At 40.1% G+C, this 22,461-nt stretch overlaps 1 protein-coding gene across 8 annotated transcripts in view; it reads left to right on the top strand.

The window, feature by feature from the left end:
* Positions 1-22,461, top strand: part of RAB27A (RAB27A, member RAS oncogene family) — a 93,718-nt gene that overhangs the window by 37,157 nt on the left and 34,100 nt on the right. The gene's annotated exons all lie outside the window — the stretch shown is intronic.

Raw genomic sequence — 22,461 nt, 5'->3', positions numbered from 1 at the left:
GCGCCTGTAGTCCCAGCTACTCAGGGGGTTGAGGCAGGAGAATGGCGTGAACCCGGGAGGCGGAGCTTGCAGTGAGCTGAGATCGGGCCACTGCACTCCAGCCTGGGCGAAAGAGCAAGACTCCGTCTCAAAAAAAAAAAAAAGAATTTCTTGGCTGGGCATGGTGGCTCACACCTGTAATCCTAGCACTTTGGGAGGCTGAGGTGGGAGGATCACTTGAGACTAGGAGTTCAAGACTAGCTTGGGCAACATAGTGAGACCCCATCTCTACAAAAAAGAAAAGAAAATTAGCTGGGCGTGGCGACTCATGCCTGTAGTCCCAGTTACTTGGGAGGCTGAGTTGGGAGGATCACTTGAGCCTGAGAAGTTGAGGCTGTAGTGAGCTATGATTGTGCCATTGCACTGGAGTGAGACCCTGTCTCCATTAAAAAAAAAAGAGACTTTCTTGATATGATATAAAATAAATAACTATAAAAAAGAATAAATTTGACTATTTTAAGAGCCACTAAAAAAGTGAAAAGACAAATCAAAAACAGTAAGAATATATTTGCAACATACGTAACTGATAAATAGTATCCAGAATATATGAAGAACTGCACATCCATAGAAAAAGAACCTGGCTGGGCATGGTGGCTTATGTCTATAATCCCAGCACTTTGGACGGCCAAGGTGGGCGGATCACTTGCCGCTAGGAGTTCAAGACCAACCTGGCCAACATGGGAAAACCCCATGTCTACAAAAATTAGCCAGGTATGGTGGTGCGTGCTTGTAGCCCCAGCTACTTGGGAGGCTGAGGGATGAGAATCACTTGAATGCAGGAGGCGGAGGTTGCAGTGAGATGAGATTGTGCCATTGCACACCAGCCTGGGCAACGGAGTGAGACTCTGTCTTAAAGAAAAAGAACCCAATAGAAAAATAGTAGAAAGATACAAATGTGCATTTTAATAAGAGGAAACTAGATGGCCAAGAAACTAATAAAAGATGCTCACACTCATTAGCACTCAGAGAAGTGTGAATTTAGATCACAATGTGTTACCATTTTGAGAAGTCTGACAACAAGCACCAAATGTTGGTAAAGATATGAAGTTGGGAGTGTGAAACAACTATATTGGACAGCAATTTGACATTATCTTGTATTACTGAACATGTGTGCATAGGTATAGCCCAGGAATTTCACGCTTTGATGCCTACCCTAGAGGAGGTGACTCCTCCTGGTGTGCACTGAATTGGTTCAGATGTGTTGAGATGTTGAACCCTTTGTCCCTCAGGGTGGCTGGACAGGGCCTGGCCTTTCTGGGGCCCTAAAACCTATTGCCTTTGATCAAGAGCATATGCCCTGGTAGGTCATACAAATATCATGAACAAGGTTGGAAAGCAATTTTCTAGAGAAACTCTTGCTGGTGTGCATTAGGAGACATGCACATACATATAGCAGTGTTAAGTGAGACCAAAAACAGGATAGACCTGGTATAGGTAGTGAATTCTCCTTCTAGGAAAACACAGAGACATTAAGTAATTAGATAAGGGCAATAAGAGAAGGGTTCTAACCTCTTATTTCTTAGTGTCAGTGGTTTCAAGGAGAGTGAGAGGTGCAGAGAAGGAGCTGGAGGAAAATGATACTACAACTCCTCCTCACTGTGTGTTTCCTTTTTTTTTTTTTTCTGAGACTGAGTCTCGCTGTATCGCCCAGGCTGGAGTGCAGTGGTGCGATCTCAGCTCACTGCAACCTCCGCCTCCGAGGTTCAAGCAATTCTCGTGCCTCAGCCTGGAGTGCAGTGGCATGATCTCAGCTCACTGTAACCTTTGCCTCCCAGGTTCAAGCAATTCTCATGCCTTAGCCTCCTGAGTAGCCGGGATTATAGGTGCCCACCTGCACGCCTGGCTAATTTTTGTATTTTTAGTAGAGACAGGGTTTCACCACGTTGGCCAGGCTGGTCTCGATCTCTTGACCTCAGGTGATCCGCCAGCTTTGGCCTGCCAAAGTGCTGGGATTACAGGCGTGAGCCACCATGCCCAGCCAGTGTGTGTTTTCATTGAGATACATTCAGATGGGTGGTGGATGATGATGGGCAAGGCCTAAGTTTGGAATCTGAGGAGGTGCCTATTGCAGGCTCCTAAGAGGAGTGAATGCTGTGCAGGACATCTAGCTGTCTTCCCTGACATTTCCTTTTTACTCACTGCCAGATAAAGAACTTTACAACAGGGAGATAGTATCTGGAAACCGAGTTTAATCAGAACAGCAGGGACTGCCCATCATGTCCTGTGTAATTGAGTTTGGCTGAGAGCACCCTGCTGTTATCCTTGGTCTTGTTCATCCTGAACTAACAGCATGTTCCCTCTTCTGTGGCTTGTACAGTCATGGCCCTCTTTTTGGAGCTTTCACTGTTGGCTACTCTGCCTCTGTCTCAAGGGCAGAGGTAAATGTGGGCTACAGGGACTGGGGATGATTTTCAAGCATTTCTCGGTCATGTGGCTTTGATGATCTCTCACGCTGAACCTGCCCCGATCCAATCTCATCATCCTTCCCTTCCAAAAATCTGATACCACCCACAAACACCTTATGCCCATTCCAACTCTTTCCCTTCCCCACTTCAAATGTCCTGCTTCTGTTGGCAACATTATTTTGGCCTCCTGGCCCCCTAGGCTTTATTCTTTGGTGTTCTCTTTGCTGTGTCCTTTTCCACCTGATGTGGAACTCTGTTCTATTATTTTAAAATTAGTGTATCTTGGATCCCCTTCTTCCCATTCCCATGCGGCTGCCCTCATCTAGGCTCTCATCTGCAAGGAGTGAGAGGTGATAGAAGGGACAACTGTCACCATGACCCCACTTAAATTTCTCATGGCTAAGCTTTGAACTTTGAACCTGGAATCATACAGCATAGAATGTCTGTGTTGGAAAGAGACCATTGAGGTCAAACCTCTTATTTCATATTTGATAAAACAAGGCCTGCAGAGGGATGGTGACCTATCCTGGGTCTAAACACATGATGGCAGAGGAACCCCATATACCAATGGATTAGTCGTCCTGCTCTCCTCAACTTGCCACATTACCTCATAAGCATTCCTTTGAGTTTACGGTCAGTTTTGTACTTAGAGGATTATATCTTAGGCACATTTGTATCCTTTGAAATGATTAGCAAGCCTCCTCAATACTTGTTAAATTGAAGTCAAAACATGCCCTTGCATGAGACATGCTGTGTATCCTATTCTTCACTATCTAGCTAAATCTTGCCTGGCTTTGAGGAAGGTGCTCAGCTCAGGTACTCGCTCTTGCTTTGAGTCATGGTCAGATTGCTCCCTCTTTCTTTCTTTTTTTGAGACAGGGTCTCACTTTGTCACCCAGGCTGGAGTGTGGTGACATAGTCATGGCTCACTGCAGCCTTGAACTCTTGGGCTCAAGTGATCCTCCCACCTCAGCCTTCTGAGTAGCCGGGACTACTGGCACAGGCCACCTCACCTTGCTAATTAAAAAAATTTTTGTACAACAGCATCTCATTATGTTGCCCAGGTTGGTTTTGATCTCTTGGGCTCAAGTGATCCTCCTACCTCAGTCTCTTGAATAGGTGGGATTACAGGTATGAGCCTCCATGCCCGACAGATTGCTCCACTTTTCTGACCTCCCAGGCTCTACTTGACTTGTAAAACAACGATCTTACATGTACCCAGTAGTTTACAGTTTATAAAATGCATTTCACATAATGTACCCTTTAATCCTTCCAATAATCTTGCTAGATAAATATTCCCATATTGAGGAAACAGTGTGGGGAAGCTGTCTGGCTCACCACAGGACACATAGCTAGGAAGGAAGTAGCAGAGTTCAGGTCTTTTGACTTGAAGCCCCTTTCACTTTTGATTTCTTGTGCTGGCTGGTGCACATGGTGTACCAGACGTTTTTCTCCCTGATAATATTGTCTTATCCGTCCTTTTTTGTAAATGAGTGCATCATTCCACCTCACCCTAATTACGAACTTCTTGAAGGGAGCAGTTGGATCCTGTGTTTCTTTCATTCCATTCGTAGTTGCTAGCACAGTACTGGAAAGGTAGCAATTGCTTAGCAAATACTGTTGAATTGGATGTAAATATGGTTTAATTATCAAAAAAGCACAGCTATCAGTGGAGTCCCCAAACACTTTTTGAGTCACTTCTAAATAAAATTGGCAGGGAATGGAGGGAACCAGCGGAAGGAAAAGGCTATTAGAGAAAGCAGATGTTAGACACAATTAGCATTTAAGTGACAGCTGGCCGGTTGTCTGTCCAGTGGTGAGGGGTAGTGGAGAAGCAATACACAAAATGAGACTCTTCAGGAAATATGCAACTGTACCAAAGAGATGAAACACACCCATGAGGTGGGAATGGAGTACTTAAAAGTGGCAGATGACCTGTACAAGTTAGCCAAAACATTCATTCATATTAATAAACATTGATTAAAGGAATACCCTGAGGAGGATGGATTTATGAGAACAGGCTTCCAGGGTGAGAGTGGAAGGGATAGAGGTGCAGTTTGGTTTCAGTTTGTAATCATTCTGTTAATTACTGGAGCCATGAGAAAAGAGACATAAGTAGATGAGGATGTTGCCGTTGAAACAACTTTCTCTTCCCTTTCTTATACTATGTGCAGTCAATAGGACCTCAGCCCTGAGCCCTGGCAGTCAGAAGTGAAGGAAAGACAAATAATTGCCCATGTCATCTGTGCATAGAGGTGTGTAGTGATGAGCAACTTGCTGGATTTTCTGGTACTGCCTCCTTTAACATATTTTTGTGCATTTTCTTCATAAATCAAAGAGATGCTTTAAAAGTTCTAATACTTGGACAACTAAATTGTGTTTCCAACTCTGCCTTTTCCCAAAAGGGTCACAAAAATCCATAGACATAAGCCCCAGATTTTGGTTTGGAAAGTCATGCTGCATTTTATCTTTATGTTTGGGCTGCTCCCGAGTTCATAAATATTTTGTGCCTGAAAGAAATGTAAAACCCCTTCCACTGTAATATATGTGAAAAATGTCCAATTTCTTAATAGTAGAAGCCAAACATTTTCTTTTGTGAGTTTCTGTCTCCTACAGAGAACATAAGATGGAGGGCTTTTAGATTAGAAGTAATAGAATTTTAATATCTGTTCCTTCCTGTGTCAGAATTTTTCACAGTTTATAAGTATATTATAAGAGCTAAAGGAATGTATATCTAAAATGCTTACAAGCATCAGAAATTAATGGAAATTATTTCAAATTAATTAAAAATTATAATTTTTATACAAAATAATTTTATCATGTTGTATGCTGTAGATTCTAAAAGAAAAAAAAACTTTTATTTCTTGGACATTCATATATGGTTTTAAAGTGATATATCTAGGAAAATAGATTAGTACCATTGAGGCCTATTGTTAGATGTGTTGATTTATTTTTAATGCTTGATGGCTATATAGCAATTATATTTTTTATGTGATAAGCAAGTATGTATAGGAAAGTAATAACTTAAAAGGAATATCATTATAATATTTCTTTCTTTAAAAAATAGGAAGGTATTTCTCAAGGTCAAAACTCAACTTACAAACCTTGCAGCCAAATTTGTTGGTATATGAAGTCTAACTTTATACTTTAAAATGTGGACATACTAAAATGTGATTGTAGAATTATGAGATTGATTTTCATGTGTGGCTTCTGAAACCTTTTTTACTACTTTACAGTTATCTCTCATGCAGAATCTCATTTCAACCTCTTTAAAAAATTAAGTGTACTGTTACTTGTTTTTGTGATTTCCCCTGAACACTCTCAAACATAGTTTCTAAAGACTTACTTATTACTTATCAATTATCCATGTTATAAACACGTGGATACTTACATCTTCATGGTTTATGCTCCTCTTGTCTACAGTTTCCTTTATCCTCTTGCGTTGTTCTCTTGCTGATTCATAGTCTCTTTGCTAACACAAAGTCTTTATTTCTGTGTTAGTAAATCTGTATTGAGGTTTATTCCCCGACTCTTTTTTTTTTTTAAACAAGGTTCTTGTTCTTTCTGAGTCACCCTCTTGCCTGCTTATTTTAGCCCTTATGTTCTTAACCTCTAGGCTTCAAATATCTTTCTCAGAGGCATGTTAAGAAAATAGGAGCTTTGTTTCCATAGATGGCCTTATCCTGGGCTTAGCTGAGGACAGAGACAAGGTATGGCCTTGGGGGACTAAGTTCTAACTTGGATGCTTGGCTTTCCATCTGCCTAGGTAGGAAAAGGAAACTTAGTGAAGGAACCTAGTCGGAATAGTTAGGGAGCCTTTCTTTTTTTTTTTTTCCTTTGAGACGGAGTCTTGCTCTGTCACCCAGGCTGGAGTGCAGTGGCACGATCTTGGCTCACTGCAACCTCTGCCTCCCTGGTTCAAGCGATTCTCCTGCCTTAGCCTCTGGGGTAGCTGGAATTATAGGCGCCTGCCACCATGCCCGGCTAATTTTTGTATTTTTAGTAGAGATGGGTTTCACCATGTTGGCCAGGCTGGTCTCAAATACCTAACCTCAGGTGATCTGTCAGCCTTGGCTTTCCAAAGTGCTGGGATTATAGGCATGAGCCACCACGCCTGGCCATTAGGGAGCCTTTCTTTCTTTTTTTTTTTTTTCAGAGACATGGTGTTGCTCTGTCACCCAGGCGGGAGTGCAGTGGCATGATCTTGGCTCACTGCAACCTCCGCCTCCTGGGTTCAAGCGATTCTACTGCCTCAGCCTCCTGAGTAGCTGGGATTACAGGCACATGCCACCATGCCCAGCTAATTTTTGTAATTTTAGTAATTTTAGTAGGGCTGAGGTTTCACCATGTTGGCCAGCTGGTCTCGATCTCTTGACCTCGTGATCCGCCCGCCTTGGCCTCCCAAAGTGCTGGGATTACAGGTGTGAGCCACCGCGCCCGGCCAGGGAGCCTTTCAAACTGGTTGGCAGAGTAGAGGAAAGCAAGTTGATTGAATAAATTGCTGTAACTTAGAAGGTTAGAAGATTTCTCTGGCTTTTGATAAAGCAACAACTACTATGGGTCTTTTTTTTTGTATATAGATAGATACGTATATCTGTATCTATCTATCTGTCTGTCTGTCTGTCTATCTATCAGTCAATAGCTTTTGCGGTTTTTGGCTGCATGGATGAATTATTATTTTATTCTCTACGTTTTTTTGAGATGGAATCTCGCTCTGTCGCCCAGGCTGGAGTACAGTAGTGCGATCTTGGCTCACTGCAGCTTCCGCCTCCCGGGTTCAAGCCATTCTCGTGCCTCAGCCTTCAGAGTAGCTGGGATTACAGGCACGTGTCCCCATGCCTAGCTAATTTTTGTATTTTTTAGTAGAGATGGGGTTTCACCATGTTGGCCAGGCTGTTGAACTCCTGGCCTCAAGTGATCCACCTGCCTTGGCCTCCCAAAGTGCTGGGATTACAAGTGTGAGCCACTGTGCCCAGCCACTTGGATGAATAATATAGTGGTAAATTCCGAGATTTTAGTGCACCCATCACCTGAATAGTGTACATTGTACCCAATATGTAGTTTTTATATCCCTCACCACCCTCCCCCGGTCTTTTCTAGCTACTGTTGCTGTGGGCTCTAATGAACTGTGTTGTCTGCCCAGATGTCCTCTTGAATTCTTGGAATGCTGACCTCCAGGACTCCCAGATCCATAAACTACTCTTCCCCTTTGTTGACCTGCTCCTTAGTCTCTTGGTGTTTGACCTTGATATGACTTTGAACACCTGTCTGAAAACTCCCTTTGTACTTAATCCCTGTGGGTTGGAGTTGATTTTGTGCTGCCTTGACATGAAGCCAGGTAGGGAATGCTAGGGGTTTCTCTGTCCCCTCTACCTCATGCCGCTTTCTCCTTCCCTGGAACTTTGTAATGGTTTCAAGCAAGGGTAATTTCATATAAAACACTCCTCATGACACAGCCATTAGCTGAGCCTAATACTAGAAATTTCTTCTGAATTCATAGAAAGAAAATGAAGTTAGTAGAGAAAATCTGAACTTTTACTTTGATCAGTATTTAAAAAAATTTTTGTACCTCTTTATTCCCTTTTGTGCTATAATTTAGTATGAAGTGGCTTCTGATACAGCACAAAATAATATAGTCTCAGTTATCTTAAAGTTGCTATACCAGCATTTCGTTGTGTTCTTCAAACCATATCTTGACTTTTGAGGGTTCATCCATATATAGATTTTTGAGCCCATCAGGACTAATCTGGTCATATTTTCTGATGGCCTCAAAGCGTCCATTTGGATACAAGAAGGGATCACCAATGTAGCTGGTTACAGACATCCTCCCTGCAGTTTTCTCTCTTGCCCCTTTAAGGACACCAGTTTCCTATCCCATGGTCGATGCTGCTTCTTTGGTTCCCTTTTGGGCAGTTTGGCCTCGATTTTTCCAGGACTCATTTCCAGGACCCTTTCCCCAGGAATGACCCAATGATGGTTGTTCTCAAGACTCTTCCTATGGTCTTGTTTCATTCTCTCAAGCTTTAAATAGTTCCTCTTGCAGTTCTCACCAGGGACACCCAAAGCATTTCAAATCCCTCCCAGATAAGAGGTGTGTTAAGGTGATATCTGAGAGGTGGCATCTTTAGGAGACTCTGAATAAAAGAGTGTGGCAGGCCTTACAAATGAGCTGTCAACTGAAGTGGTTAGGCAGAGAGGAAGTGTTTAGGGACAAAGCCAAAGGCAAAGGAGATGATTCAGAGCTGCATTGTAGGTAGACCTTTCTGCAATGATTTTCCAAATGTGTACAGTGAGATTCTTCTTATGTCCTTGTTGGGTCTATGGGCGTTGGTGTCTTAACCTTCACTCCTTTCATTAGAATCATTCTGCTGCCATCTATTTTATATGTTGGGGTGCCATGTAAGATTTTATTTGAAGAAACAGTTTTATTGCTAAAGAAAGTTTGCAACCAGCTGGGCCAGAGCAGTTTTCTGAGGCAATGAAAGGTTTGTTGCAATGACATTATGTAGGTTTCCTATGCAGGAACTGACTGTGAAGACACTCATCTGCTATGAAAAAGAAGTAGCCCAAACCTGGAATAACCCTTTCATGCTTCTAGAAGTCAGACAACAAGCTTCCCAAAGAATAATCTCTATAGTGATCTGTAATAAAATGTTGTGATGCAACATGTTGTGTTCATTCTTTATTGCTCAACTGACTGTTGTAACAGGATGAAAGCAAACATCTGCTGAAACATGTGCCTGAGCTTTGACTGCCGTTTATTGAATGTAGTTCACATGTGCTTCCTTAAATAATTTCACAATAGACAAATTAATCCATTCTGATTAAGAAAATGAGAGAAGTCTAGTGCAAAGTACAGTCTTCTCAACTCATAATTATAGGAATTCCAAATAACATATATACGTTAAAGGTAGCCATAAATAGCTTAACAAAGTAGCATAAGTAAATAACTTGGAGGTCTCTAAATTTGGTATGTAACTTATTTGACTATATACTTTTTTTTATTCCAGTTTTTAAAAAACATAATAGAAGGAGTCCAGGCGCGGTGGCTCACGTCTGTAACCCCAGCACCTTGGAAGGCTGAGGTAGGCAGATCACTTGAGGTCAGGAGTTTGAGACCAGCCTGGCCAACATAGTGAAACGCCATCTCTACTAAAAAATACAAAAATTAGCTGGGCGTGGTTGCGCAGGCCTTTAGTCGCAGCCACTCGGGAGGCTGAGGCATGAGAATCGCTTAAACCCGGGAGATGGTGGTTTCAGTGAGCCTGAGATCAGGCCACTGCACTCCGGCCTGGGTGACAGAGTGAGATTCTGTCTCAAAAAAACAAAAAACAAACATAGAAAAAAAAATCTTAATAAGTTTACAGAACTCTTAAAGTATTTTCATGAATCCCAGAGTTTCATAGAAAACAGACTGAAAAGCACAAATTTAATGCTTCTCTGAATAAGGACTGCAATGCTTGTTCTTTTATTATGCTTTATATTCATCCTCTTTAAGACATGACCTTGGGCTTATTTTCTAAAAATGAATATGATCTAGGAGTTTCAACACACCTTTCTTAGAAACAGATGAAGTAGCAAAAAGATAAATAAGGATATATCAGATCAAAAACCACAACTAACTAGCTTGACTAGAATGTATGTAATTTTGCATCCAACTAACAGGGCGTACAGATTGTTTTCACATAATCATGGAACATTTATAAAACTTAATTCAGCCCGAGCATGGTGGCTCATGCCTGTAATTTCACCACTTTGGGAGGCTGAGATAGGAGGATCACTTGAGCCCAGGAGTTCAGGACCAGCCTGGGCAGCAACATAGTGACACCTTGTCTTCCAAAAAGAATTAAAAAGAATTATCCATTTTTGGTGGTGCATACCTGTGATCCCAGCTACTTAGGAGGCTGAGGTGAGAGGATTGCTTAAGCTGGGGAGGTCAAGGCTGCGGTGAGACATAATTGCGCCAGTGCACTCCAGCCTGGGTGACAGAGTGAGACCCTGTTTCTAAATAAATACACTTAATTCCTCTTAAATTCCACCAAATTTGATGTTATGCAGACCACATTTAGTGATCACAATGCAATAAAATTAGAGATGGACAACAATAATAGCAAAAAAGCCAACTGTAATCTGACAGGCTGAGTTAGAAACTGGCTGGATGGCTGTGCATTGTTGTTCCTCAGTCATTTTGCATAAGCAAACGCAAGTCACACCCCATTCTATAAACAGCTGCTGATAGAAATGCAAACAGTCAGTTCTGAGACTCTGCATACTGAATAATAGGTGAAATAAGGAAAGACTTTGAGAAGCAATAAGAAGTATATCTGATTTGACCTTGTCCATTAGGTGAGTTTCCTTTTTTTTTGGTTCAGTTAAAGAATATGATATTTAGGGAACATTTAAACATGTGTTGTAAATATATATTAATGGAGACAGTAGACTTGACAAATACCAAAAAGACCTATATATAGCTGGCTGTCTACAGCTTATTGACAACAAATGGAAGAAGCTAAGAATCCTGGCATCATTGATTTAGTGGTATTAAAACATCAGGAAAAGCCTTGATTTTTCTGAGCCTAGTTTAATGTTTTTAAAAGAACTAAGTTGGCATATAATAAACATATTTATAGATACTAATATTTTAAACACGTGACCTATTTGTATCAGCATGTTACCTTTTCATTAACATTATGGTGAAACCCAAACTGGCATAGTATTAAGAAACACTTGGTTTTCCAGAATGGCTCTTTTCCTAGACTTTGCAGGGGAAAAACTCTTCCTGATTGGAAAAGTGGGAGTACCTGAGGACACAGCAGCATTATGAATTTATTGAGGAGGGTTGAACACCTTGAAGTTGATATAGCAACTCAGTGTGTTACAAGAAAAGCACTAGTATTGTTAGTTTCATGTCACTTTTTGCACATGCAAACCGGAGTTTGGCAATAGTACCTGGAGATGAGGGACAGGAAAGCCAGGAGAGGAAGAAGACTGTAGAGAGGCTATGGCATCCAGATGATGGTTGGAAGTGAGGCTGTTGGAACACAGCATGGGGTGTGGTAGGGTGGATGTTTGACTATGGAAATGAAAATCAGCTGTGAAGAGATGGAAGTCCTGTGTGCTTTAGCATGCCACCATGTACCTGAAGAACATATTCCTGTGGGCAGAGAATGTATCTGCTTACATGTGGTTAGTGCCTGTAGTCCGGGTGAGGTGGCGGGTACCTGGAGTCCCAGCTGCTTGGGAGGCTGAGGCAGGAGAATGGCGTGAGCCCCCGAGGTGGAGCTTGCAGTGAGCAGAGATTGCACCACTGCACTCCAGCCTGGGCCACAGAGCGAGAGTCTCAAAAAAACAAAAAATGTGGTTAGTGAGGAAGAGGGTGTTGCGTAGGCAGGACAAGGGAGGCATGAAGCCAGACCTGGTGCCTCTTAGTAGTCTTTCTAAGTATCTATATGTAAAACTGATGGTACTCATATTCTCATTTTGTACAAAGTCAATGATAAATGCGCCCGTCTCTTCCCCAGTTACTGCCAAGTCATGGATATTTGTCTAATTGTTTTTATTATTTGGACAGTCATCTTTAACACGTCTGGCTGCTTCTAATTCATCATTTTTCTTGGAAGGAAAGAAGTATCATTGCTCCTTCAGAAAGCAAAGGGTTTGCTTTTTGAATTGGTGCATTTCCCTAACAGATTAACATCTTTCCTGTGTTGCAGCAAACAGAAAACTTCAGGAAGGTGAGATGCAATAGGAGAGTCAGTCTGTGTTGGTCAAAAGCTTTCCATGCATGTTTCATGTTCTAGGAAGATGAGTCTTGACAGATTCCTTGACACTGTTTTTAGGTCTGCGTTTTGCAACTTGGAAATTCTCTTTGCAATGTGAAGTCCTTTGAGTGCTATCTGATTTTTTTTTTTTTCTTTTGAGTGCTATCTGATTTGTAATTCTCTCAGTCCTGGCTGGGGTAGCAGTGCTGTCATTTCTATTTTTTTCTGCCTTTGAGCCTTGGGCCCACAAGTTTGGTGGCACTCTGAGGTAACCAAAGCTTTTCATTTTACCTCTTCAGAGCTTGTTAATACCAGAATTCCCTGTGCTTACCAGTTGGACTTGCAGATGTTCTACCTTCCAGGTAGCTTAAGTTGTTCCTCCTTTTTCATTTTCAGAAAATATTTCCACTCCCTTGTTTGATAGCTTTATGAAGTCTCAGTGTCATCCTGAAGGTAGACTGGAAAAAGCACCAGGATCAGTGCTCAAGCCTGGTTTAAGCCTTAATCTGTCATAATCATAAGAATAGCTATGATTCATTGATCTTCATCAGGCATTTTGCTGTTCACTTTGTACAGGTAGGAGGTGGTATACTATTATTTGAATTTAGGAGAACTTGACTCCAAAGTCTGTGTTTCACTGTCTTCTATGTGCTCACAAAAAGCAACCACTCAGTGGAAGCATACTTTATAGATTTTGCACTCATTCCAAATTCTTGGAGACTGCTTGCTTCTTGGTGGTGGTAAGAGGCATGTTTAGCTATGGGTTGAGCAGACTTTTGGAGTGTCGAGTGGTTGTGTCCATTCTGAGACTGCTGTCACATTATTTGAGATATTACTAAGCAAATCAAACAGCCACACCTGTTTCCACTGTATTGCCTATGTTTTACCAATGACATATATTCTATGTGTGCTTTTTTTTTCTATTACCCTATATCTATGGAGCAAGGGGTACTTGTCACAAACTATAAGTACTATAAGACCCAGTGTTTTGGTGAATTTACTTTCCATAAATCTCTATAAACATTCATATTCTGATCCTGGAAGAGCCTTGGGCAACAAATAATGTCTTTTGGGTAAATGAAGTCAATGGTTTCAATAAATTAAAAAAAAAAGCCGATATCTCATTTGAGTTATTGACATTGGTCTTCCAGAACCTTTTCTGCTTTCAGGAATCATTTCAATGCCCTCTTGTTTCCTAACATATAGTTGTTTGTGTTATTTGCCTACTGGGTTATGTTGGTCACCCACTGAGGTGATGGTAACATTTCAGAAATAGTTGATGGATTTCTGGGCTATGACTGCTTATTTTTTTCTTCATCCTGGTCTTTCTCTTTAAGAAAAATTATGAACATCTGGAAGATGCTGTTAAAAATGATGTATGTTTTGGTGTTTTGGAAGCATTTATAAATGTGTATATATATATTTATATGTATTATATATATATCTATATCATATATATATCTTAGACGAAGTCTCACTTTGTCGCCCAGGCTGGAGTGCAGTGGCATTATCGCCCGTGAACCTCCCAGATTCAAGTAATTCTCCTGCCTCACCCTCCTGAGTAGCTGGGACTACAGGCTAATTGTTTTGTATTGTTAGTAAAGTCAGGGTTTTGCCATGTTGGTTTTGAACTCCTGACCTCAAGTGATCCGCCTGCCTTGGCCTCCCAAAGTGCTGGAGTTACTGGCATGAGCCACCATGCCCGGCCCAGAAATGTATATTTAATTCAACAGTATTTACAGATAATTTTATTTTTTGTCTGAAGAACTTGCTATAGTGGAATATCACCATCTGCTAGAAGTTGGTCTAGCAGTTTTCTAGCAGTTGGTGAGGGAAATGGAATATTCCTATGTAGCAAGTGCATTTATAAATATTAAGCCAAATGCTATATAACTTAAGATCTCAACAGTTTCTAGCCATGAACTTCTCTGCTGCCTCAACATCACTGTTAAGGATGGACTTATGTTATTATTATAAAATACTGTACTGATAGGAATGCACTTATGAATCTTAGGTTATAGGTGAATATAAAATGCAGTTATCTAATATTCTGAATTTAGATAAAATCAAACTCATCTTTTAATAAGAAACAAGAAAGAATCATATTCCTGTTTCCTTCTACTTTTCAAAGGTGTTAGATTTCCACTTCTCTCCGCCTGAGATTTTGCACAAACAAGATGAGCTCTTTGTTTATAACATCATTTTTTCCACTCTTGACATATTAGGGAGGGCACAACCATATCTACGCACATCTAGACCAGAAGTTGAGATGAGTAAACTGCACGGAAGACATAGGCTGTCTCCACTTATGGAAATGGGGTTCCTGCTATTGGGCAGTATGCATCTTGCTTTTGAAGTGAAAGTAGCTGTGTTCCACCTCAGGGTGTAGGAATTGTAATGGTCTGTGAGAGTTGTGGCCAGGGCTCATTTGGTAAATACAAGTGTCCCTACTCATATATCTTGGTACGTTATAAAATGCCTCTTCTAGCCTGCCTCATGCCATGTGACTTCTCTTCCTTGCTTTTGCTGTCTCTGTTATGTGTTTCCTTCCAGAATGCCGGGTATGGGTCCACAATGGCATTATTAAAACAAAAACAAAATAAAACAAAAACAAGAAAAGCCTACTGCTTTTTAACGTTAAACATAAAAGCACTGATAAGGTTTATATTTCTATGCCAGTCATTTGTATATGAACATTTTCTCCAAATCAATCACTGAACAAGGGGATGTTAAATTATATGAAAGAACATGTGGTGTTATAATTCACATAAATGCTGATGTTCTGTGCTATCTGAAAAGTAATAGTTATATTCACCTGCTCCTGTTTCTCTGCAAAAATAATTTTGCACTGCAATAAGTGAAGTCCATAAGCTACATAGGAACACTCAAATATTTAACCATTCTAAAAAATTAAAAATATTTTCAGATAAAAAATTCTTTATAATATACCTTATGTTTCTCTTTATAAAAATTTCTCCTCTTGAGCTCGGGAGTTTGAGACCAGCCTGGGCAACATAGGGAGACATCATCTCCCCCCAGCAACAACAACAACAAAAAGCTGGGCATGGTGTATGGTGTTGTGTACTGCTGTGATCCCAGCTGCTTGGGAGGCTGAGACTGGAGGATCACATGAGCCCAGGAGGTTGAGGCTGTCTCTTTCTTCTCTACTCAGCTTTATGTGTGTTTTGGTTTTGTTTTGTTTTGTTTGTTTGTTTTTTTGAGATGGAGTCTCCGTCTGTCTCCCAGGCTGGAATGCAGTGGTGCTGTCTCTGCTCACTGCAACCTCCACCTCCCAGGTTCAAGTGATTCTCCTGCCTCAACCCCGCTGAGTAGCTGGGATTACAGGCACCCATCACCACGCCTAGCCATTTGTATTTTTGTATTTTTAGCAGAGATGGGGTTTCACCATATCAGCCAGGCTGGTCTCGAACTCGTGACCTCAAGTGATCCACCCGCCTCAGCCTCCCAAATTGCTGGGATTAGAGGTGTGAGCCACTGTGCCCGCCCAAGCTTCACACTTTTATTCCTTTTCCATGTTTATTCCTTTTGCATCTTTGTCAAACATGTGACTTAGGATATGAATTTTGATGTCATATTGTGTTATGTTTATGAGAGAAGCTTAAAATGTTCAGAAAGATGGACTTATTTGAAAACCCGAAGGCAGGTATATTTGTTGGGAGAAGTTAGACTGGGACATGGCTAAAACTATAAGGTCTAAGGTAGGCAAGAGTAAGAGATTTTCCACATTGAATGTAACTGAGTTGGATCCCCATTGTACCCTGGCACCTAGCATATAATAAGTATTCAATCAATATTGATTGAATGAAGGAAAAAGAGAGAGGGCCAGAAGTGTCCTTACAGAGACATGATGTCAGAGAAAATAATGTTTTTTTTTTTTTTTTGAGATAGAGTCTTGCTGTGTCGCCCAGGCTGTAGTGCAGTGGTGTGATCTCGATGTTATTCTCTTGCCTCAGCCTCCCAAGAAGCTGGGATTACAGGTGCCTGCCACCATGCCCAGCCAATTTTTTGTATTTTTAGTAGAGACAGGGTTTCACCATGTTGGGCAGGCTGGTCTTGAACTCCTTACTTCAGGTGATCCACCCTCCTCGGCCTCCCAAAGTGCTGGGATTACAGGTGTGAGCCACTGCGCCTGGCCTAAAATAATCTTATTTGAGAGGAAAATACTTATTTGAGAGAAAGAGGGGCTGAGCAATTCTACAGGTAAATGAAAAATTTCATGATTGCTCTGCTTGCTTTTCATTTTGAAACCATAGGAAAGAAAGATGATTTATGGGATATGGTACAAGTATTAAGAAGAGTTATTTTTTTTTTTCTTGGATTTGCAATGACCAGCAAGAAGCAGACAAGCTCCCAATTTATGACTTCTGTCCTTGGCAGAGCCCATCAGGATGAAGGGCTTCTTGATAGAGTGACTCTGAGAACAGAAGTACAGATCCTTCAACCCAACCTCTCTGAGAGCCCAAGCCTTAATTGTAAAGCATTTTATCACTGCTATAACTGCTGGCACTGAAGAAAACTTTTGATTCTTGAATTCAAGCAGCTGTAACTGAGGTTTCTCGCTCTGAAGGAAGGAATACAGACAGAAGAAAAATATGCATACATGACTAGAATTTAGGAGACATGAGATCTAGATTAGCCCCATGTCTAACTAGCTGGTTTATTTCAGACTATTCATTTGCCTTCTCTGGGTTTCAGTTTCCTCTTCTGGAAGTTAGAGCATTTAACTGATGGGTACTCCTAGGTCTGAAATTACCAAAAATCACCCAGATACAACTCATTCTTAGATTGGAATGCCAAGGTAGATTTTGTGATGGATAGGGCACCCCAAAATCATTGTACTTAAATTAAATTTCTTTCTATGATTTTTCTGAAGGTTCAGGTACTGGTTACATTAAGAATAGTTTATAAAATTACATGCCTTGCTATTGAAGAACTTGGTGAAACTATTAATAATAGTAGTTTTAATAAGTCTCAATTATTGAACACTTAGCACAGGGCAAACAATGTGCTAAAAGCTTTCTGTGGGCTATCTCACTTAGTCCTTAAAACAACCCAATGAGATTAGTACTGTTATCATCTCCATTTTACAGTTTAAAGAATAAGGCTTAGTTTAAAAAACTTGGATCAGATCATACAAAGTAGAAAAGTCAGAATTTGAACTCAAGCCTATTTGCCATCACACTGAGAAAACATCACTCTGTATATGGTATGAGTCTTGTTCAGACATGAAGTTCTTTTTAAGGATAATGAGCAGATAAAATAAAATCAAGTACATTTATTACATGTTGCTGTTCAGTTAATATTATTCCTCCCCTTTCTTTTGCTCTGTACTAAATATGAGTAATAGAGGGAAAATTTGGCTTTCAGAAAATGGCTGACCTATCTAGAGTAGTTTTAGAATGATTCTGCCTAATAGTGGGGGATCCTAAGGTTGGAGTCTATGATTCACTTTAATATGACACTTCATGGAAAATCTGGGCTGTGATATGTCTCTGTGTGTGTAGCAGAGAGAGAGAGAGAGGGAGAAATAGAACTAGATCTTTCCCTTTGCTCTTAACTAAATCTACTCTCTTCTATCTTATTTCCTAAAAAACACTTAAAAAGTATTTTTAAAAACATTTAAAAATCTTTAAGTGTTTTTTCCTTCAACTTAAGTTCAGGGGTACATGTGCAGTTATTTTTATTTATTAAATAAATTTATTTAAAATGGGATGTTAATCTGTTGCCCAGGCTACAATGTAATGATATGAGCATATCTTACTGCAGCCTTGAACTCCTGGGCTTAAGCAATCCTCCTGCCTCAGCCTCCCAAGTAGCTAGGACTACAGGCTAATGCCACCACACCTGCCTAATTAAAAAAAAAAAAAAAAAAAAATATATATATATATATATATATATAAAGAAATAGGTCTTGCTAGTTGCCTGGGCTAGTCTTGAACTCCTGACATCAAGCCATCCTTCTGCCTCAGCCTCCTCAGTCACTGGTATTACAGGTGAAAATATGTTTTATTTTAAAAATAAGGAAGATGATAGACTTTCTCTCACCAGGCAATTAACACCACATAGTACATGTTGAGGAAATGGGTGTTCCTTGCTTTCTATTGTTAATCTGATGATAGTGAGGGTGGAGAGCACTTTGAAAAAATATTTGTATAAGGAGGAGAGAGAGAAATGAGCTGAATAAGTCTTTTGCATATCCCAAATTAAGGTCATTCTTGACTTTTTAGAAGATATTTCCTTGAGGTAGACAGCACTTTTCTCAAGGCGGTACAGAGTTTAAATATATAACCTTGGCTTCAAATACTCTTAGCAGATCCTTGTTTTTAAAAATTAATTTTTGGTTTAGGGGCTCAATGTACTTTCTTATACTTCTAGGAAAGAAAAGAACATTGCCTGCATATTGACGCTTGGAAGCCAGATTGCTGGATGCTGCTGCTAATAACAGCTAATACTTACATAGGACTTAGTATGTCCTGTGCACTGTTCCAAACTTTGTGTGTATACACTAGCTCAGTCCTCACAATAGCCCTCAGAAATAGCTTTATTATTGTGCTTCATTGAGTCTAAAATATATTGATGATGCATTCTTGACCTTGCTAGAAGATGCTAACAAAAAGCCTTCACACAACTGTATCTCTATTGCAATTGTAATAATAGCAATTGCAAGATGTCTTGGATTGTAAGACTGAAATGTAAGATGCACCCCAATTTTAAAGAAGTTAAAATAAGAAAGCATGTTAGAATTGATAAAATAGAATCTCTTTCCTGTTTTACAGATGAGGAGCCCAAGGCAAAAGAGACTAAATAAATTTTTCAAAGTTACATGACTGGACTCAAATACAGGTGGCTTGGTTGTAGAGTTTCTGCCTTTAACCTCCATTTTTTTTTCCTGTCTCTCAACAATAGATTGGAATTGCGCCCATGGTAATATGTGGGTAGACTGGCCAAGACTCAGTTACTTATGCCCTCACTGAAGCACTTATGATAGAACAGCTCTAGATCTTTCTGAGGGAGTCAGTGTATATGCTATGTATAGGGCAGTGATGAGGATTGTTGTGCTAATGCGTGTAAAGTGCTTGACATGTGGGCGTCTGACCTAGGTGTTTCAGACCCATTTTCAGCAAGAGAGTATCAGAGGGAAGCCCTTGAGAACCGGCTTCCCAAACCTCAGTAGGCTGGAGTACAAGCAGGAAGTGGTGAGCATACAACGTTGTTTGGGTGCCCCAAATGTCAAATTCTGGTACTGTGTGTTCTCACTGTTTACTCCTTCCTGAAATGAAATGCCAACACAAAAATCATTTACGTTATTAGATTTCTGTATTTGAGGAGTGGAGTATTTTCTTTCTGGAAAGCAGGCCCTAGGAATACTACTCAGGACTTGAATAATAAGAGAACAAAAATTATTTATATGAAAATATACCATCAATTGAGACTTAACATTAAATTGTCTTCACCTAGTAGTGATAAGTAGTGATGAGAAAGCCACGTATGGACTTGCAGGATGGAGGTGGGAGTATAGTCTGCTATAGACTAGAATGATTTTCTGCTGAAAGATGGGGTAATTCCACTAACTCCAGGCTTTCACTAATTGGACTGCAAGCTCAGATAAGAAGGCTGTCACCCTCATCACCATGCCCAAACCTTGAAAGATCTGTTATTTTGAAAACATGCCTGCCCCCAACTCCCTTTATTTCTCTGAAATTTTCTTATTCTTTGGAATTCTGGTCTCTTTTAACCCAGACCAGCCTGGTCAGCGTGATCAGTTTTGAACAAACTCTAGACAGCCTCCAAATTTGCTAAAGGTTTTCCCCAATCAGAATCTTCATTGTTGGGTCATGGGTGAATGTTTTGCTGCCAGGTCTTTCAAGTAAAATGGGAGGTGAATTCTCAACCCAGGAAGCCTGTGTCACTCATCACATCTTTCCCTGTTATCTGTCATCTTCTCCTATGCCAGTGCTCCTTTCTCCCAATCCTTTGTTGTACTCGAACACATACATGCTGTTTGAGTGTGATGATACAGTATATAATGGTGGAGATAAATTTTTGGATACAGAATATCTACAAATGAGGTAATTTAAAAATAAAATTTTAAGTTTGTTGGTTTGGCACAAGTTTTAAACACCAAACTGTTGTTTTTGGTGCTTCTGATTGTCATTTTACATTTCTAGTTTTGAACTGTTTGAACATCTGAAATTGATTTGAAACATTTCAGACTGTTTTGAACCAGTCTATATGGGTCTAAACCAGTAAAAACAATTTTATGGATAACTATAGTTATCAAACTAGTTTCCAGCAGTTTAATAGAGGTAGAACCAGTGTGACTCAGTTGAAAGTAGATTTAATTTGTCAGCACAGTTTGATTCAGTAAAATATACTCAGAACCAACTAAAACTTTTAGAAGCCTGTCAGAACCTGCATGTCCAAGTCAGAGCCTATTTGAACTAGCTAAAACCAGTCTGAAGCAATTAAAGCTAATTACAATGAGACTCCAATAATTTTGGTTAGATATATCAGGTTTTAGCCAAAGTCAGAAAGTAGTTTTGTAGGAGAACCTCTTTTAACTCACTGTAAAATAATATGAACCAGATTCTTTTGAACAACTATGAACTTGCTAAAATGGATGGGTGTATTTTATATGAATTTGAACCTCTTTTTAAGTTGATCAGAACTCTTTTGAAGCAAACATATCTGTATTAAATGAACTGCAAATGGTTAGAACCAGCCAAAAAGGATCAGAATTATTTGAAAGTGATCTTTGTTGACTCAGCCGACCACTTTGAGCCAGTTAGCAATCGTTTGTGCTAGAAAGACATGTTTTAAGCTGGCCAGAGTCAATCTGAAATTTGTTCTAGATCTTCAGACCCAGTCTGAACGTCCACAATGGGGAGAATAAAGTGAGCTAACAGTTAAATACCCAGTATATGCCAACCATTGTGCTGGGCACTCCATAAACAGTATCTCATTGAATCCTCAGAATAATGGTGTGAGGTAGTGTATATTCTTTTTTATAGAACAGAAACCTGGAAATCTAAGGCTCAAAGACATCCAAGTAATTGGTATCTGGGAGATTTGGGATTCAAACCTAGCTCTGCTTGACTTGGTGAGTTTCCTATTAGGTTACCTTGTAAGATACCGTACTACTGGTCACTTTAAAGCCCAATGTGCATTTATAACAAAAATGAGTAATGGATATGAAGCTTGGGGTAGAATAGGCGTTGGACTTGGAGCTAGGAGATCTAGATTCTAGATCCTGCAAATCATTCTACCTCTCTGGGTTCTGTTTTACCCTTTAGAAAACTGAACCCAGAGAGTGGAAGGTCTGAACATTTATTTTCAGATCAAGAAAGCAGATAATTGTCTTAAAGATACAATCTGAAAAGTGCAAACTATGATTAATATTGATGGTGGTGTCTATACCTTCAATTTGCGGTATTTGGTTTGTTAACAGTCCCTTTATGATTACTTGGTCAGTATTGCTATTGTGAATAGAAAACAAAACTCACGAGATCATTTGTAGACTTACATGTGTGATTACCCATGGAAATGAAACACATTAGAGATAGTTTCATTTAAGTCTTTGAGTTCCACTTAAGTGAGTTTAGAGAATTCTAGAATATGATGCCATTGGTGACAGCATTTTTTCCTGTACCTTAAGTGATGTAAAAAACATAGTTATACCAACTTTTTTTTTCAAATTAAAAATAAATAGGAAATAAGGTAGTCACAGTGTCTTCTTGCATCATTCTCACTGCAGGATCGGTATTGTTATCTGCTGCTCCGTTCAGTTTGAGGGGAAGCCCTCAAATGAGTCAACATTATCTGGACTTGCTTTTCAATTCTTAGCTCTTATTTCCAATAAGGTAGAGCCAGGTGTGATGCTGTGATGTGACATGCTATAATGTTGATGTCCAAGTTGTCGTTTTTTGGAGAGGAATTCTGTTATATGTCATTAATACTGGTGACCTACACTTGCAAATATCCAAGCTATAAAGACAGGTAAGGCATCATCTGTGAAGTGTCACTCTTTATAGTGTGCAAATAGAATTTTGAATGTTTGTAGAGGCTCTGCCCTTATCCACGGGCTAGCCATACCTGAAACGTGAGGTTGCAGATCTGCACTGAAGCACTCTCAGGAAACACACTGCAGTGGCTCTTGGGGCTCAGCATTCAGGAGTTTTCAGCATAAGGTGAGTGCCCAAGTTGAGGATGGCGTGAGAGAGGCAACACTGAAAACC

This window comes from Gorilla gorilla, chromosome 16, assembly GCF_029281585.2.
Source record: "Gorilla gorilla gorilla isolate KB3781 chromosome 16, NHGRI_mGorGor1-v2.1_pri, whole genome shotgun sequence".
Taxonomy (NCBI): domain Eukaryota; kingdom Metazoa; phylum Chordata; class Mammalia; order Primates; family Hominidae; genus Gorilla; species Gorilla gorilla.
The sequence above is the reverse complement of the archived record's forward strand: the minus strand, read 5'-3'. Positions and strand labels throughout refer to the sequence as shown.